At 42.8% G+C, this 16,229-nt stretch overlaps 1 pseudogene; it reads left to right on the plus strand.

Moving 5' to 3' along the window:
• Nucleotides 1–307: 307 nt before the first annotated feature.
• Nucleotides 308–12,720, plus strand: LOC126990400 (GDP-fucose transporter 1-like; annotated as a pseudogene).
• The last annotated feature ends 3,509 nt before the right edge of the window (nucleotides 12,721–16,229 follow it).

Genomic DNA, 16,229 nt, shown 5'->3' on the forward strand with positions numbered 1-16,229 from the left:
TCCCGACCCAAAAACTGTCTCGTGGACCCCAATAAGGAGATTCACTTATAATCATCGTTAAAATAGTTAATACCTGATGTTTCTTGGCTATAGTTATGCGTCAGAAACTGGTAAATACTATGCCTTGAGTACGATAATATGGCAGCGATAGACAATATAATATATAACATACAAATTTGCGCATATATACGGATACAAGAATACAGGAGATGAATAAACTATCAAAACGAGACCTTAGTACCTCATAATCAACAATAAAAAGCTAAAATAATAATACAAATACTAAAATCACGCCAAAATCACGGTATCGGACAGTTAGTTGACGTAAACAAACAGGGCGAAGGGACGGAGGAGGCTGCCGGGCGGTGACATTTCTTCACATTTTTACCTTTTTCTCCTCCCACTCGCCTCCCAGGACCCAGCCAGCCAGGTCACCACTTAGAGGCAGCCCAGGTGATAATACAGGTGAGATTTCATGGTTGTTTGTATTGTAGTTTAGGAGTATTAAGGCCTGATTTGCTTGTATGTCACCCGGCCCAAGACATGTCAAGTATATTTTTCATTTGTCTTAGTCCCCTCAAGGGTGGTCTTGCCCCCTCCTGTGCAGAAGACCTCGTTGTAGAAGTTTCCAAGATGCACCTGTTCTCTTGCAGTACTTCATCAGTCGTAGTTGTCGTAGGTAGATTTAGGTGTCTTCAGCACGGCCAGTCTGGGGACCCGCCGCCCCCACACCTCTGCTCCATCTTTAAGGGTTGACGAGAACGAGGAAAATATAATGGGAAGACTCCTTTTTGATGAACAAGAGATTGAACAAAGTAAAAGAACGATCTTTAAATTCTGGGAAATACGAGAGAAAAAATAAAATCAATATAGTGAAGCTAAATTATAAATAAGACCCAGACTCAGACCACAAGACCACAATATCAAGACAACATCAGGAAGTGCCGATCCAAAGGCAAGACTTCCGCTATCTACCTGAACCTGAACCTGGGTTGCAGCTGGTCGATGATGGAGTTGGCCGCTGCTCCTCTTGAAGGCGGGCCGTGTGGGACTGGAGGCTCATTTGGTATATATCGTTGGAAGTTTCCTGGCACCGTTCAGGTCTCTGATGTCCCTTGGCAGACAGTTGAACAGCCTGGGTCCAGCACAGATCTGGATCTGGACACACGCGCAGGGCAACCAGACAGGTGCATAACACGCATATATGTGTTGGCTGTTGGGGGGACGAGGGAGCCGGGTGTGCAGGGGAGGGAAGTGAATCAAGTGTAATTGTTAGTGTTGGTGTGTTGTGGTGACATGTGAGTGTGTGTTTGTTTTCTGAATAAGTCTATTGTACCGCAGTCTAAAATCTGTTAAGGGAGGCAGTTCCAGTCACGTATGGTGCGTGGAAAGTATGAGTGCTCATGTGCGTCAGTGTTAGTGTGATATGTTTGGTATTTATGGATGTGTGTGTTACGAGTACGTTGACTGTTTGCGTTGTGTAAGTATGTTTGTGGGTCAATGTCAATGTGAGTGTTTGTGATCTTGTACATAAGTGTAAGTCTGTGTGCTTGTCTATGTATGTGAAGAGGGTCCATGTTTATCTGTTGTGTGATCCATGTTGTAATTCCAGGCGTTGGAGTGTAATCGTTTGTAATGAACCTTGCCGCCTTGGTGTTGATTTGTTCTAACCTATCAATGTTTCTGTGTGTGTAAGGATCCCACACTGGGGAGCAGTATTTTTTTATGCCTGTATTGTCTGGATCCTCTGAGAGTGGCAGTTCAGTGACCTCCTTGTGCAAGACCTTCCAAACCTTGGGTGGTGTTGGCCTTCTATGCCACCCTTCTCGTTGTGTGTTGGATTTGGTACCATGCCCTTAAGGATTTTCCAGACGTAAATAGCAATGTAGCGCTCTCTTCATCGCTGCAGAGAATACAGCCTGAGGTGTTTTTGCCTCTCCCAGTAGTTGAGGGAGTCCCTGACCAGCCTCCATGTGAACCAGTCCAGTCCAGTCCAGTAGTAAGCGTGGGATTGCCTTTGCGACGGCTCCCACTTATGGTCCTTATTCTTGTTTCTTGATTGTTGATTGGGGTTGTTGTGTCTTTTAGTCTTGGTGAATTTTCGTTTTTCTTCTGCTCCAGATTTTTGTGATATAACTTTTTCTGTCTTTAATTTCTTCCGGTGTTAATGGTTGGAACACTTAATATATTGGCTATTTGGAACACTCTTTTCATCTGTCTTAGTTCCCTTAACCCGGTAGCAGCGACGGGCCAAATTTGTGCCATGATTTTAACCCCCCAAAATAGATGATACATAAACTGATCACAAATGCGTTGATACATATTATGAAATGGTTTGTGTGAGTGATGACTTTTTCTCATTTTTCTTGCTTAGAGGGACCATTAAGAAACATGATCCCTGCAGCTACCGGGTTGAGGGTGGTCTTGCCCCCTTGTTAGCAGCGTGAACATTCTTTGGGCTGGTGTAACGCCGGAGTCGCCCAATGAGATGAAATATAGAAACGTGGTGGCGTCGCTCCCTTGACCCCCTAGTGACCTGGTGGCTGAATGCTGGTCCTAACATGAAAGCCAGAACCGTGGAATACGAGACTGTGGCCACCTTCTGTGTTGTTACCTAAAAAGCCATGCCAGATTCAAATTGATGCTGATATAATAGTTTTTTTTTAGCTCGAGGATTTGTTAGGATCTCATAGCACCCAGAGCACAAGAAACACTGTTGTATCCTTGACCATATGAAATGATTTCCCAATGCACTTTCCAGCCTATGTCTTACTGGAATATGTTCTGTTGTTTGATGAGCTTGGATAGGCCGGCGCATTGATTGGCGAGACCTTTTGGTTCTTTGCCTGACGTTTTACTCAAGCATGGCTCTTAGGGAAAGGTCATCCAGGTAAGAATCAATCTGAGTATTGAGGAGTCTCTTGGTAACAACACGGCACCTGTAATGAAGGTGGTCACACTCCCATTCCACGGCTCTGATGGAAACTATACAGTCGACCCTCAAATAGTACGGTTTCCAATAGTTCGGTTTCAGTTTTATACGGATTGTCATAGATCTTTTTAGGATTTTAAAATTTACGGCTCATCGAGAAATAAAAAAATCCTAAAAAAATCTTCTACGAAAACCCACATAAAAACCAAAACCGTACTATTTGAGGGATGATTGTATATTGGCAGGCTTTCTTTTTTTCTCATTACTAATTTTTTTTTGCTATTGGTCTGCTTCCATTATTGTAAAAAAAAGAAAGTGGATGTCAGAATCATTCAGAGCACGCAAACCATTACCTAAAGCAAGTGTTATTGGAAAAGATTCACTTGGTACAATTTCAGAGTCTTATGATGTAATATTGTGATACTATTTCTTATTATATTGCTAGTGTTAATTATACCACTACTACTATTACTACTGCTGCTATTTTTTGCCTAAGCTTACTTCAGATACTTGTTTACCATATATCAGGGGTGTGGAGTTGAAGTTGAAATTTTCCGACTCCGACTCCGAGAAATTTTAAAGTTGCGACTCCGACTCCGACCCCCATGCCCCTCCCCCTCTATTGCAAATCTTTTTTTTTTTTCAGATGCTGTCTTTAGTGCTGGTAGACTCACTTGAGGTCTTTTTCTTACAAGTATTTACGTCCAAATTACATGTACTCTATATAGACAACATCTGATAATGTAAAAGAAAAACAATTCACAACTGCATTACATGAAAAATGATTACGTTAAGGAGTCGGAGTTGGGGGGTATTTTTACCGAGTCCGACGCCGGCCAAAAGTACCTGACTCCACACCCCTGCCATATGTATAAGAAATCCTGCACTCCTAAAGTCCTCCAAATATGATTTAGTTTAGGCTAGTCTGGTACGGGGTCCTTTCTCCCTCTGCTCTGACACAGTTTCAACACCTATCTCTTCCTCTCATATGTAAGGTAAAGGTAACACATGAGAGGAAAAAATAGGTGTTGGGACTGTGTGGCAGACCAGTGGGGAGGAATGGGCCCTCGGGAGCCAACACCCAAAGGGACTCGACAATTTGGTTTTGCTATAGGGTACTACTACTACTACTACTACTACTACTACTACTACTACTACTACTGCTACTTCATTTTTTCCAGGCACCATGATGGAACCGAAGCAAGATGAGTCGTTATTCGTCAAATATGTACGAATTGTGTTTGTCGTCGCCCTCTATTGGTGAGTATTACACTTGTTCATTCGTTTATGTACATGTTTGATTATAGGGACTTCAACTCTTTACTTGCTCCATTGTTTTCTTACTAATACATAGACAAAGGTCATTTAGGGTCGTATTAAAAGACAAGGCTTTCGTAGGAGTTGTGGCCGTTTCCAGGGGTAGTTTTATGACCCTGGTGGTAGTTTGACCCTTCCTCTGTACCATGAACCTAAAGAAACACACATTTGACAAGGCTTTTGTAGGGGTTGTGAGCATTTCCAGGGGTAGTTTTATGACCCTAGCGGTAGTTTGACCATTCCTTTGTACCGTGGACCTGAAGAAACATATTTGACAAGGCTTTCGTAGGAGTTGTGGGCATTTCCAGGGGTAGTTTTATGACCCTGGCGGTAGTTTGACCCTTCCTCTTTACCCTGAACCTGAAGAAACACATATTTAACAAGGCTTTCGTAGGAGTTGTGGGCATTTCCAGGAGTAGTTTTATGACCTTGGTGGTAATGTGACCCTTCCTCTGTACCGTGAACCTGAAGAAACACATATTTGACAAGGCTTTCATAGGAGTTGTGGGCATTTCCAGGGGTAGTTTTATGACCCTGGTGGTAGTGTGACCCTTCCTCTGTACCGTGAACCTGAAGAAACACTCATTAGAACCCAACTGACCCCCTCTTTGACCTTTAGAAATAATTGATGTGAGAATCGAAAGTGTCATGTAATTCTGACCTTAGAAGACTGATGGAATTTAATTAAGAACACATTATATTGTTTCCCTTCTTCCTCCTCCTCCTCCTCCTCTTCCTCCTCCTCCTTCTTATATTTTCTCTTTCTGTTGTATCTTTAAATTTGGTCTTTTCATTTTCCTTCTTTCTTCTTCTCCTTCCTCCTCCTCCTCCTCCTCCTCCTTATATTTTCTCTTTCTGTATCATCTTTAAATTTTAGCTATTCATTTTCCTTCCTCCTCCTCCTCCTCCTCCTCCTCCTCTCATTCCCTTCCCTCTTCTGTCATATACTTTCCCATTCTGTAATTATATATGTGTCTTGTTCTATGATACTTGCCTCTGATTTCTTGGTCTCAATGTCCTTTATTCCTATTATTATTGTGACCTTCATGTTCTATTATCACATTCATATCCTTTCATCACTACCTACATTTTCATCACCACTATCACCATCACATCATGACCCCTCACTAACACCTCCTCCTCCTCCTACGTCTTCTCTCTCCCCCCTCAGGACGGTCTCAATCTCCATGGTCTTCGTCAACAAGGCATTGCTCGGAGGCGCCAGCATGGGGAAGACCGACGCCCCACTGTTTGTCACCTGGTTCCAGTGTGTGGTGACGGCCGTGTCCTGTCTGCTCGCTTCCAAGGCCACAAGATTCGCTCCTAACTTGCTGTCGTTCCCAGAGCTTGGCCGCATTGAGTCTGGGATTGTGAAGAAGGTGTGTGTGTGTGTGTGTATGTTTCATGTTTGTGGGTGTTAATAATTCCATTTTGTCCTATTGGTGTTTTCTGGGTCTGTTTCATGCTTGGTGTTTTGTTAACCCATCCGCTGTGATTGGCACGGATTTTGCCTTCCCTGGTAGCCTGGTAACATACACCCCCAGGTCTTTCTCTGCCTCTGTGGTGGATAGTGGAGTGTTTCCCATGTGGTATTGGTGTGCTGGATATCCCTTCACTGGTAGCCTGGTAACATACACTCCCAGGTCTTTCTCTGCCTCTGTGGTGGATAGTGGAGTGTTTCCCATGTGGTATTGGTGCTGATATCCTTCCCTGGTAGCCTGGTAACATACACCCCCAGGTCTTTCTCTGCCTCTGTGGTGGATAGTGGAGTGTTTCCCATGTGGTATTGGTGTGCTGGATATCCCTTCCCTGGTAGCCTGGTAACATACACTCCCAGGTCTTTCTCTGCCTCTGTGGTGGATAGTGGAGTGTTTCCCATGTGGTATTGGTGTGCTGGATATCCCTTCACTGGTAGCCTGGTAACATACACTCCCAGGTCTTTCTCTGGCTCTGTGGTGGATAGTGGAGTGTTTCCCATGTGGTATTGGTGTGCTGGATATCCTTTTACTGGTATCAATCATCATTTCTCTCATTCTAACCCATTTTTCTCACCTATTCTCTCCTTTATCCTCCCTATCTTCTCCTCTATTCTCTACCTTTCCTTCCTCTCTTCCTCTCTCTCTCTCTCCTCCTCCCTCCTTTATCATTCCCTCCCTCCCTCACCTGTCCTCACCTGCCCTCAGTTAACCTGGACACGGTGCGGGAACGTATACAACTACAACCAGTACCATCTCCCCCTCTATCTCCTTCTACAATAACACCACCATCACCACTACCACCATCACCACTATCACCACCACCACCACTAACACTGCCGTCCCTTTTCCGCAGGTGTTGCCCCTCTCGGTGATCTTCGTGGCCATGATATCCACAAACAATTTCTGCCTCAAGTACCTCGGAGTTGCTTTCTACTACGTGGGTCGGTCTCTCTCGACGGTCTTCAATGTTTTGTTTACGCATTCTTACACTGGGTGAGTGGAGGGGAAGAGAGGAGGAAGAGAGAGAGAGAGAGAGAGTGAGAGAGAGAGAGAGAGAGAGAGAGAGAGAGAGAGAGAGAGAGAGAGAGAGAGAGAGAGAGAGAGAGAGAGAGAGAGAGTCACAACCTAACCTCACCTAACCTAACTTAACCTAGCCCCAAAACTTAAAACAGAGAGAGAGAGAGAGAGAGAGAGAGAGAGAGAGAGAGAGAGAGAGAGAGAGAGAGAGAGAGAGAGAGAGAGAGAGAGAGAGAATCACAACTCAGAGTAACCTAACCTAACCTAACCTAGCCCCAAAACTTAAAACAGAGAGAGAGAGAGAGAGAGAGAGAGAGAGAGAGAGAGAGAGAGAGAGAGAGAGAGAGAGAGAGAGAGAGAGAATCACACCTAACCTCACCTAACCTAACTTAACCTAGCCCCAAAACTTAGAACAGAGAGAGAGAGAGAGAGAGAGAGAGAGAGAGAGAGAGAGAGTCACAACCTCACCTAACCTAACCTAACCTCACCCCCTAGGCCAGAAGACGTCCACTCCGGCCCTGGTATCGTGCGGCGTCATTATTGGAGGTTTCTGGCTTGGGGTCGACCAGGAGAGTGTGGCGGGTGAGTTCAGAATTCCTCCTTCTCTTCCTCCTCCTCCTCTTCTTCCTCCTTTTTCTCCTTCCTCCTCCTCCTCTTTTTGTTATTTGGTGAACGATTTCCTTCTCCTCCTCCTCCTCCTCCTCTTCTTTGTTTTTGTTCTTCTTCCTCCTCTTCCTTTGTTTTTCCTCCTCCTCCTCCTCCTCTTCTTCCTCCTTTTTCTCCTTCTTCCTCCTCCTCTTTTTGTTATTTGGTGAACGATTTCCTTTTCCTCCTCCTCCTCCTCCTTCTCCTCCCTGGTGTTCATCTTTCCCAGGTCTTTCTTCAAACACTGTCTTCATATCTTCAATTTTCCAGTTTGTTTTCTATATATTTCTTCTTTCTAATTTCCTTTTTTTTCTTCTCTTCCTTCCTTCTCCTGACGATGGTACGTTCTCCCCCTCTCTGGCGTTCCTTCTTCCCAGGTCTTCAATTTCACAGTTTCTTTTCTTGTTTCTCATTTTCTTTTTTTCTTCTTTTCCTTTCTTCCTTTCTTCCATGTCCATTTCTGTGTGGGATTGTTATATCTTGGTTGTTGTCTTTTTTCTTCTTCTGTGATTATGTATAGTTTGTGTGTGTGTGTGTGTGTGTGTGTGTGTGTGTGTGTGTGTGTGTGTGTGTGTGTGTGTGTGTGTGTGTGTGTGTGTGTGGTATTGTTTTTTTTATATTTCTTTTATTTACGTGTATGCCCATATCGCTGGTAGGCTTTCTTGAGGGGCCTGGATGGTAGTCGGCAAGTATTTATAGTGGCGCCATCTGTTATTGTTAAGTATGCACCATTTCACATACACCAAGGAACTGAGGTCAACTTGCGATTAACTGAGATCACGTTCGTAAGTAGGGCAGCGCCTGTGTTTGTTTTCTTTTCTTAGGTGTTGTTGTGTTTTCCATTCGCAGGATCGCTGTCGCTGATTGGAATTGTGTTTGGAGTCCTGGCGTCCATGTTCGTGTCCCTGAATGCAATTTTTACAAAGAGGGTAAGTGCGTGTTTGCCGAGTTGTGGTATAGTACAGGAACGGGGCTGTTTTTGTAATGTCCTGTCTCTATTTTTACTTCCGTTTCCAGCCCATTCAAGTCCTCCACGGCACACCCTCTATCCTTCCCTCTAAGACACAAGTGCAAAACCAGTGGAAAAAAAAACTATATGTCAAGTGAATGTTGAAAAAGAAAATAAGAGTTTAAGCATGATTGACATTGAGTGAAAACAAAATCCGGGAGCTGTTGCAAAGGCTTATCCGGGACCACGCCTGATCTGATCTATCCTCTCTGTCCCTAGTGTCCTTATAGTTCTTAATTTCATGACCTGGTGCCCTTTGCTTGCTTGTCCTCTCTGTTCTTCATGTCCTCCTTCCTTCCCTCCCTCATTCTCTCTCGCTAGATTTTCTTTTGGTATTTATTTTTACAACCTCGCCTCCCAGTGCCTCCAACCCCTTCCATCCCTTCCGTTTCTTGCTAACAGATGTACCCTTCCCTACCCACCCTTGCCTTCCATCCCTCCACCACCCTAAACACCCCTTCCATCCCTCCTTTTCTTGCTAACAGATGTACCTTCCCTACCCACCCTTGCTCTCCCTAACCTTACCCTATCACCCTAAACACCCCTTCCATCCCCTCCCTTTCTTACTAACAGATGTACCCTTCCCTACCCACCCTTGCTCTCCCTAACCTTACCCTATCACCCTAAACACCCCTTCCATCCCCTCCCTTTCTTACTAACAGATCTACCCTTCCCTACCCACCCTGGCGCTCCCTAAACTTACCCTATCAACCTAAACAACCCTTACATCCTCCCCTTTTCTACTAACAGATGTACCTTCTACCCACCCTTTGCTTCTCCCTAACTTACCTCACTACCCTAAACACCCCTTCCATCCCCTCCTTTCTTGCTAACAGATGTCCTAAACACCCCTTCCATCCCCTCCCTTTCTTACTAACAGATCTACCCTTCCCTACCCACCCTGCCTTACTTACAAAAACAAAAACAAAAAACAAAAACAAAACAAAACGACCAAAAAACCCCCCCACCTCCCTCGCCCCCAGGTCCTGCCAGCGCTTGAAGGCTCCGTGTGGAAGCTCTCCTACTACAACAATGTGCTGGCGTCCCTCCTCTTCATGCCCCTCATCCTGGTCAGCGGTGAGGGCCCTGGGCAGTACTGCACGCCCTCACAGCCTCCGCCGCCACCCCCTCCGCCAAGGACCCCTACACCTTCTGGGGCCTCATGGTGCTGGGCGGGATCTTTGGGTTCGGTGTGGGTTACGTGACGGGCCTTCAGATACAGGTGGGTTGATGTGGGGTTTGGAAGGGGGTCAGGTTAGGTTAGGTTAGGTTAGGATAGGATTAGGTTAGGTTAGAGACTTGAGTTTAGGTTAGTTTAGATTAGGTTAGGTTAGGATAGGATAGGTTAGGTTAGACGAGTTAAGGCTAGGATAGGATTAGGTTGGGTTAGGTTAGGTTAGGTTAGAGACTTGAGTTGAGTTTAGGTTAGGTTAGGATGGGATTAGGTTAGGTTAGGTTAGAGACTTGAGTTAAGATTTGGTTAGGTTAGGTTAGGTTAGACTTAAGGTTAGGTTAGGTTAGGGTTCAGGTCAGTTTCAGGTGAGTGGAGAAGGGCTTAATCACCACAACACAATCACACCTCATTAACACCACAGTACCACAACCTATTAACATACTTCTCTCCCTTCCGCAGGTCACATCGCCACTCACACACACCATCAGCGGGACAGCGAAAGCCTGCACCCAGACTGTCCTAGCAACCTGGTGGTACGTGGAGCACAAAACTGGGCTGTGGTGGCTGAGTAACTGGACCGTGCTCGCTGGCTCCATGGCGTACACGAGGGTCAAACAGCTGGAGATGAAGAAGCAGCATAGCGCGGGGTTGAAGATGGGGCCTGTTAGCGAAGACGATGGTAAAGACATGAGAGTTTGAGGGTGTGTGGGGTGTGTGGTGAAGGATGGATGGGGGTGAGGTATCATATGGGGGTGTGGTGTGTGTTTTGGTGTGGTCTGGAGTGTGTGTTTTGAAGGGGTTTGGGATAGTGATGGAGGTTTGCGTGTGTGTGTGTGTGTGTGTCTGTGTAGGGAAGGGAAGTGTAGTGTGCGTGTGTGTGTGTGTGTGTGTGTGGAAGTTATCGTATGGGTGTCGTGTGTGTTTTGGTGTGGTCTGGAGTGTATGTTTTGAAGGGGTTCGGGATAGTGGTGTGTGTGTGTGTGTGTGTGTGTGTATTGGGGGGAGTGTGTGTGTGTGTGTGTGTGTGTGTGTGTGTGATTATACATAGAATAAGGTATAGGCAAGATTAGGGGAATATGCTGTAGGTCTGCGTTGCCTCAGTGCTCATCTCTGTCTCATTGCCTCTTGACCCTGTGGATGATAGTGAAGACTGGATTTTATTTATATTTTATTTATTTATTTTATTTTATTTTTTTTTTCATCTAGCCCATGGTGCCAGTAGGCTTTCTTGGCGGGGCCTGGTGGTCGGCCCCAGCCCATTATGGCACAGGCAAGTGTTTTAAGTGGCACCATCTTGCTTGCCTCACGCTGTCCCCCAGAGCTCATATTTTATCCTCATTATAGTTAACCCGGTAGCTGCGGGGATCATGTTTCTTAAAGGGCCCTCGAAGCGAATTTATGAGGAAAAAACATCACTCATGCAAACCATTTCAAAATATATACCTATCAGTGCATTTGTGATCAGTTTAAGCATCATTTATTTTGGGGGGTTTATATCATGGCAAAAGTTAGGCCCGTCGCTGCTACCGGGTTAATCTAGAGTTCGAAGCGAATTTATGAGGAAAAAACATCACTCACGCAAACCATTTCATAATATATACCTGTCAATGCATTTGTGATCAGTTTATGCATCATTTATTTTGGGGGGTTTATATCATGGCAAAAATTAGCCCCGTCGCTGCTACCGGGTTAGTCTAGAGTTCGAGTTGACAGGACAGCAAATGGATAGTCTGAGGGCACTCGGCGGTGACTGGTTGTGGTCAGGTTGTAGTGGCGGGCGGGATTTGAACCCGCATCCTCGACAACACTGCGCCCACACACCAAATTTTTTACTGTGTCCTCTTGTGTTCCTGGTGGTAATTTCTTCTTTTAGTTTTAACTCCTCGTTGTCTACCTCCATTTTGCTCGATAATTTGTAGATTTGTATTAGGTCTCCCCTTTCTCTTCTTTGTTCTAGTGTTGGTAATTCCATTTCCTGTAAAACCAGCGCCTCCCAGAATGTTTGCTTTTGAGAAATATCGCATTTGTTTGTCAACATTTTGTAGAAATATCAAAATGCAGGATTACGAGAAGTTGAATGTGAAGTAAGGACTGTGTGTGTGTGTGTGTGTGTGTGTGTGTTTAAAACAATGGGGGCAAGCCAAAGAAAAACAAACAAACAAAAAAACCTCAACTTGCTTCAGTCACAACAGGGTCACAGACGTTACCAAATAGAGTGGATTAGCTTTAGTCAGAGAGGTGTTGAAGTCACAGGAAGGGGAAACACAGGTGAAGGAAGGCAGGGAGTTAGACGAAAAATATACATAGATAAAACTGGGTGATAGGAAAAAATATAAGGGTCTGTGTATGGGTGTGTGTGTTTAAGATATAAGAAGGAGAATTACAGGTGAAGGAAGGCAGGGAGTTAGAAGAAGAATATACATAGATAAAACTGGGTGGTAGGAAAAAATATATGGATCTGTCTGTGTGTGTGTGTGTGTGTGTGTGTGTGGGTGTGTGTGTGTTTAAGTCAAAGGAAGGAGAAATACAGAATGAAAAAGAGAGTATGTATGTTAGGAAAATAAATTAATAGGTAGAGTTGACAGGATAAAAATAATGGCAGGGCAGAAAGGAAAGGAAAAGGAAAAGAAAAGAAAAGAAAGAAAAGGAAAAAAATATACAGGAGAGCGGACAGAAAGGAAAGGAAAAGAAGACGAAAAAGGAAAATAAAATAAAGTAAAAGGAAAAAAATGTAAAGGAGAACAAGTAACAACAACAACAACATAAAAAAAAAATTAGGGTCTCTGTGTGTGTCTCAAATCACCTCTCACCCACCACAGACTCAAGGGCCAATGCGACAGAGATGAGCACTGAGGCCGCGCGCATCTTAGCACATCCCCGTAGCCCAGTCTCTTACCCGATCACACCCACCCTACGCCCGAGCTTACGAGACGGATATACTCGGATGTGCAGAGTCCATCCAGCATCGAAACGCCCCAGAGATGAAACATAACTTGGATTTTGATGAGAATGTTTTGTGCTATGGAGTTTGAATATGACAAAGGAGGTTGGGGATAGGAGGCATTGGGTTTGGTTCTGAGGTGGTGGGATGGAGTGTGTGTGTGTGTGTGTGTGTGTGTGTGTGTGTGTGTGTGTGTGTGTGTATTTACCGAGGTGTGAAATACAGGAAAAGAGTCTGAGTGTGAGTGTGTGTGTGTGTGTGTGTGTGTGTGTGTGTGTGTGTGCGTGTGTAAGCGTAGGTGTTATACAAGGCTGTGAGTTTAATTATGGGCATTTTAATTAGGTTACAAGAAGCTATTGTTAGAGAAATGTGAAGTAATTGAGAGTATGTGGATTATTATTATTATTATTATTATTGTTATTATTATTGTTGTTATTATTTTGTTATTTTGTTTATTATTTTTTCTTATTTGTTTTTGTTGGTTAGGTTTTATTGTATGTTTGTTGTTGTTGTTGTTGTTGGTGGTGGTGGTGGTGGAGTGTTCAAATATTTCTTTTTTTTTTTTGTTTGTTTTGTTTGTTTCTTAATTCTCTCTTCTCTTCCTTCTGTTTACTTGATTTTATGTGTTTTTTTTCATCTTCTTTTCTCTCCTTCTCTTTCTTTCTTTCTTTCTTTCTTTCTTTCTTCAATCTATTTTTCCTTCTCCTTTTCTCCTTCTCTTTCTCTCTCCTCTCTCTCTCTCCTTCTGTCTCTTCTTCTCTCATTCTTCTTGCTTCCTTCTTCCTCTTTCCTCTCAATCTCTATTTTCTCCATTCTTCCTTCCTTTATCAACTTCTTCCTGTATATTGATTTCTTTATTCTTTCTCTCTCTCTCTCTCTCTCTCTCTCTCTCTCTCTCTACTTCTCTTTTCATTCCCTCTTTTTCTTCTTCTTCTTCTTCTTATTTTTTTTATATTTATTTATTGTTTATCTATTATTATGTTTGTTTGTTTGTTTGTTTGTTTGTGTTTCCTTGCACCAACGCACCAACACACACTCACATTTGTTTTCCATTTGTTTGTGTGTGTGTGTGTGTGTGTGTGTGTGTGTGTGTGTGTGTGTGTGTGAGAAAAATAATGCATTGATTTGTACATTTAATGAGTCTGAATGGCATTTTATTTAGTATTAGAGAGAGAGAGAGAGAGAGAGAGAGAGAGAGAGAGAGAGTTCGGGAAGTTTAAAGAAGGAAAGAAAAGGAATAGTAAAAAAAAGTGATGATTTATGAAAGAAAGAAAAAGAAAATAAGAAAATATATGGATGTTCAATAAGGGAGAGGAAAGAAATAATGAAGTGTAAATAGACAGAGAACAGGGGAATAGAAGGAGAGAAGAGGAGAACGCGAAAATGAAGTGTGTGTAGAGAGGAAGAAGAGGAGGCAGGGTAGAGAAAACCAAGAGAAAAGAAGATAAACTCCATATTCTTAACCCGGTAGCTGCGGGGATCATGTTTCTTAATGGTCCCTCTAAGCGAGAAAAATGAGAAAAAAATCATCACTCACGCAAACCATTTCATAATATATATAAACGCATTTGTGATCAGTTTATGCATCATTTATTTTTTTGGGTTTATATCATGGCACAACGGTCTGCCGCTGCTACACGGTAAAGCTAATAAATTCTGTCTCAACACGGTAAAGCCACAAATTTGGCCCGTCGCTGCTACACGGTAAAGCCACAATTTGGTCTGTCACGTTGTAGCCGCCAAATTCTGTAGCATACGTAATGGGGTAGCCAAATTTGCCCTCTGCCTGTCACACATCGGTAAAGTTACAAATTTGGGTCTGCTGCTACATCGGTAAAGCACACAAATTTGCTTCTGCCGTCATGCTATTAATGGGTAAAGCCACAAATTTGTTCTCAGCTGCTACACGGTTAAATATATCAGGCTCCCATTATGACCATTTTCCAAGGCCACAGAGAAGATTAACCAGGTTTTCATGGGTGACTATAACGTTTGTGGTACAGAGGTCGTGTAAAACTATCACCAGGTCACAAAAATTATTCACCACTTAAATCCCGCAACTTCCACTTGAGAGTCTTTCAAACAGGCTAATGGAGACCTTTAGTTGTTTAAGAATACGAACTTACGAGTCGGTTTAGGATCAACTACTTGGGGAGATCATTAATAGGAAGAATGTTACTAGGAAATAGAAGATAAGTACTGCCAGGGAATTTCTTTGAGGTTGTGTTGGTAATTTTCATATGATTCCAATAGTTGATTAATCGAGTTCTCAGCAGAAATAGTAGTAGTAGTAGTAGTAGTAGTAGTAGTGGTATTATTATTATTATTATTATTATTATTATTATTATTATTATTATTATTATTATTATTATTATTATTAGTAGTAGTAGTAGTAGTAGTAGCGATAGAAGTAGTAGTAGTAGTAGTAGTAGTAGTAACACAGAACAAGGATTAGGTTGTCACAATAGTAGTAATAGTAGTAATAATAATAATAATAATAATAATAATAATAATAATAATAATAATAATGATAGGTTTTCCTGCATATCATAAGTCGTGTATATTTTTGTAAGTGTGGATGTGTGCCGATGTATTTTCTAGCATCAAATGGCTTACTTATAAATTTAAGACTTGATTAATAAAAAATATAAAACAACCTTCACTTTTATAGACTTTCTCAACTGTCCTTCCTAGCATGCTCTAATTTTCTGTATATATTTTTTTTATCATTTGTTTTTGTTTTTTCTCAACTTCTCATTTTCATTATTAATTTTTTTTTCCAGAACTTCATTTTTTAAACCTCTAATGCATTCACTAAGTCTTCCGATCGTTCTTAGGGCTGAACAATGAAGCAGAGGCGAGGTGATTTAGTCTGGTCAAGGTGAGGCTGCAGGTTCTTAAGAGGTTTACGTGATGGTGCAGAAAGTCATGGAAGGAAAGTCTTTCAGGTTTAAGATCTAAAGTTATTCACATCATTCGGTAACTCAGCAAATACTGTCTGTGTGTGTGTGTGTGTGTGTGTGTGTGTGTGTGTGTGTGTGTGTGTGTGTGTGTGTGTGTGTGTGTGGAGGCGGGTGAATATGTGTATGTCTGGGGGGGAAGACGGGGTACGTGTATGTGTGTGTGTGTGTGTGTGTGTGTGTGTGTGTGTGTGTGTGTGTGTGTGTGTGTGTGTCTAAGCCATCTATCTATATTTATCTATCTGCACATTACGTCGATATCTGAATCTTTTTATCTATCTTTCCATCAGCCTATTATTCTATGTATTTCTATCAGTCTATGAGATGGAAGAGGCAGGAATTGGTTGTTTTTTTGTGGGTGTCATCACTAAAAATTATTATCCAAGCTTATGACGATTAAAAATGTACAAATTGCAAATATTAACCTCGCCCTGATCCTCTTGTTTCAATCACATACAGAAGGAGATCTAAGTTATTAAGCAATAGAAACTCCACCAGTAAACGCAAGAAAGTGTAAATACTGACCTCTTCCTGATGCTCCAATTTCTTACATGTACAGAGAAATCTTAGGTCGGCACTGTCAGACCCTTCCACACCTCACATCAACAATTTCCAAAGGCCAAAAAGGAGGCAAATCAGGTTCTAATGAGTGTTTTTAGGGTTCTTGGTACAGAGGAAGGGCCAAACTACCACCAGGGCTTTAAAGCTACCCAAGGAAATGCCCAAAACTCCTAGGAAAACCGTGTCAAATATGTG

The sequence above is a fragment of the Eriocheir sinensis genome, unplaced genomic scaffold, assembly GCF_024679095.1.
Source record: "Eriocheir sinensis breed Jianghai 21 unplaced genomic scaffold, ASM2467909v1 Scaffold1616, whole genome shotgun sequence".
Taxonomy (NCBI): Eukaryota; Metazoa; Arthropoda; class Malacostraca; order Decapoda; family Varunidae; genus Eriocheir; species Eriocheir sinensis.